Raw genomic sequence first — 3,386 nt, forward strand, 5'->3', positions numbered from 1 at the left:
TACACTCACTGTCCCGATAACGACAGCCGCTGTTGTCTCGGTGCAATATTTTGCTTTCAGCTTCTCACAGCAAATAGCCACAAACCGATCGATTGTGAAGGCGACAGTCAACCAGACGGAAATCCCAGTGCTCGCAAAAACCAGCCATTCCTGGAGGCTGCACACGGGAGTGATGTCCAGGAATGATCCAGGAAAATAACTCCAAGCTGTCACCCTCAGCAGCGGGTCCAAGATAACGACCAGGAGATCGGCCACGGCCATTCCCACCATGTAGCGAGTGACACATTTGGAGAGACCGCACTTTCCCCGGGACAGGATCGCAATCGCCACCAAGTTCGCTGGAAGAAAGCCAGTGAACAGCAAGTTGAGAAAATACTGAGCAGAGGCGAATATTGGTGACTGAACTGTGAAGTGACAGCTCAAAGCTAAAACTGAGTACCGAACTCTTCAGAGTCATTAATAATGGAACGTTCTCGAGCCGCGCCTTCCGCGTCTCGTGCCTATGACGTGAATAAATCCACGTGCTGCTGGCGGGATTCTTCCATAAGAAAATCATCAATTACTATAGCGCTCCCCGACCGCGACAGAACAGCCGAAGGACGGAACAAAAGACAGGAAATGCTGGAAACATTCATCTGGACAAAACGAAACATGTGGAGAAAAAACAGTTGAAGTGTCTCGGCTCAGAATTGTTCTCAGGGAGGCCTACGACACGCGTGGTAACGTTTCCCTTTCTATCTAAGCAGCCTCGGGCTCAGTGTTTCCAGCATTTCTTGTGTTTATTTTTAATCCCAGCATTAGCCAACTGACTGACTTTACAACAGAACATTGACTGATTCTAACCAATACCGCGCAGTCTGACACAATCTCACAGACAGACATGACGCCTCCCATTCAATCCATTTGTAGGATGCAGAAACTCAACATCCAGCAGTAAATCCGGTGCCGTAGTCAGATGTCTGTAACAGTGTCTGATGTCAATATAATAGAATACATTTCAGGGTGGTGATAACATTAACACGTTGGTTGTGTTAATCAACTTTGCAACGACTACATTGTGTTGTCCGCCAACTGCTTCACATTCAGTCACTGCGCACACATTTATCAAAAATACACAAGTTTCATGCTGCAACATGGAACTGCTCACATTTACTCAATTGTCACTACCAGTATTGGTTTGATTGTTACACCTAATTCAGACAACTGCTCACATACAAATGTAAGCAGTCAACTGATGTAATCTCCACGTGCTGTAACAACACAATATTTGCAAAGCAATTGCAGCTGCTACAAGACCAAAGGCTCAAAGACCCGAACATCACATTATTGATCACAAACCGCTGGAGAACGCTGCTTGATCGTTGAATTCCACAGATATTAGTGGATTCGCTGAACTCCTGTTTTCAGATCCTAATCCCGAGATCCACAGTCCCGGTGTTTCCTCTTCACTCCTGAAACGCGGAATACTGGGACTGGGCAGATGGCAAGGAGACAGTAACAACCACAATACTGGAATGAATCTCAATTTACCACCAACAGCAGCTGGCACCTCAGCTTACCGGGAATTCCAAAGGCTGAAATGAAGGGATAGTAAACATCTAGTATCCGCCAGATGACCGGATAACCCATCTAACTGAGAATCGGTGACTGCTGTTGCTCCTGAATTCACAGCTCTGGCGGACACTCTGAGCTGATTCATTCCAATCAGTCCTGCTTTATAGAGAGGATCAGTCTCCAGAGATACGGTTATACCCCTGACTTACTTGCTTAGTTACACTTACTTGAACAAACACTTTAATTCGGCACCAATGTCTCTGATGTAAATATTGGGATGATTGAAGGCAAATGCATCAAAAATTCCTGGGCATTACCTCAGCATTCTTTCATACGGTGGCAATGATGCACGAGCTCTAATAACAAAGAATGAGCTTTGTCTCGGAGCAATCACATTTACAGCTATCAATTTTTTGTTGTCTAATCATATATCTGTAAACGGAATTCTCCGACACCGACCGAGCCCTAATTCCTGTACTTGGGGCTTACCGTTCTGATCTGCTTTTCAGTTTCTCAAATCCCACAGAATTACAGGTACGCACGGAACTATAAGAAACAGAACCTCTGCAGAATTTGAAGATCCAAGGCAACACAAATTAAGTGCTGGCAGCTCTCTGCTGAGTTCCTCTCGTATGTTGTGTACGATGTTGCTGATGTAACAGCCTTTTGTAGGGATCTGAAATCCATCAAAGGAAAACTAGGGAGAAATGTTTCCATCTTCAAAGGAATGGTCAGACCGGTTAAATAATAAAAATACAGTACTCTAAATTTCGAGATGAAAAGATGCAGGATGGCTGCAAGTGAACGTGGGATACAATGTTAGTTTCGAGAGAGAGGGAGGGAGGCTGATGGGCAAACAGATAGAAGGATAGATAAGCAGGCAGGCAGACAGGCACGGGTAGATTCATACAGTGTAGGACTGTAACGTTCCTGCTGTATCTCCTACTCTCTGGTACAGTGTGAGAATGTCCGACTCATACTGTTCCTGTTTGTCTCTGCTAGAGTGAACCAAGTAGCTGGTCAGGAATTAGGCATAATTGTAGTTCTACTGAGATCCAGAGTACAATCTCCCCACCTACCCCGCCCGATTTCTCACAACTTAATGGACGTCCTTCAAACCAGAAGTCGTGCCCACTTTTCCTAGACTTCCCTACCATGGGAAACAATTTTGCCATTTCTAATCTGTTCAGGCCTGTTTACATTTGCAATGTTTCTATGCGATCCCACTCATTATCCTGAACTCCGGCAAATACAGACCCGGACCTGCCAGATTTTACTCATACGGTGCACTTTCATTCCTGGAATCATTCTCTTGAACCTTCTCTGAACCCTCTCCAATGTTTGTATATGCTTTCTAAAATGAGGACTCCAAAACTGCACACAATAGTTTGGTCTCACCGGTGCCTTATAGAGCCTCCACATCACATCCCTGCTGTTATATTCTATACCACTAGAAAAGAATGCCAGAATTCCTTTCGCCTTCTTCACAACCGGCTCAGTCCTGAGACTAACCTTTAGGGTATCCTGGACACGAACTCTCAAGTTCCTATTATCTCTGCATTGTGAATTCTCTCCCTATCTAAATAATAGTCTGCCCGTTTATTTCCTCCACCAATGTGTATGATCATACACTTTCCAACAATGTATTACATTTGCCACTTCCTTGCCGAGCGTGAACGGGAACAAAGAACTGCTTGTTTATTTCAGGAAGAGGTAGCAGGCAGAACAACCAATGTTAACTCGTCTTGAGGGGTAATTTGTGGAAAAGATAAGTAGCTTATGCTCCTGTACGTGAATATATCAGAGGATTTTCAACCCACAAACATTTCCTC

Source organism: Hemitrygon akajei, unplaced genomic scaffold, assembly GCF_048418815.1.
Source record: "Hemitrygon akajei unplaced genomic scaffold, sHemAka1.3 Scf000068, whole genome shotgun sequence".
NCBI classification, from domain to species: Eukaryota; Metazoa; Chordata; class Chondrichthyes; order Myliobatiformes; family Dasyatidae; genus Hemitrygon; species Hemitrygon akajei.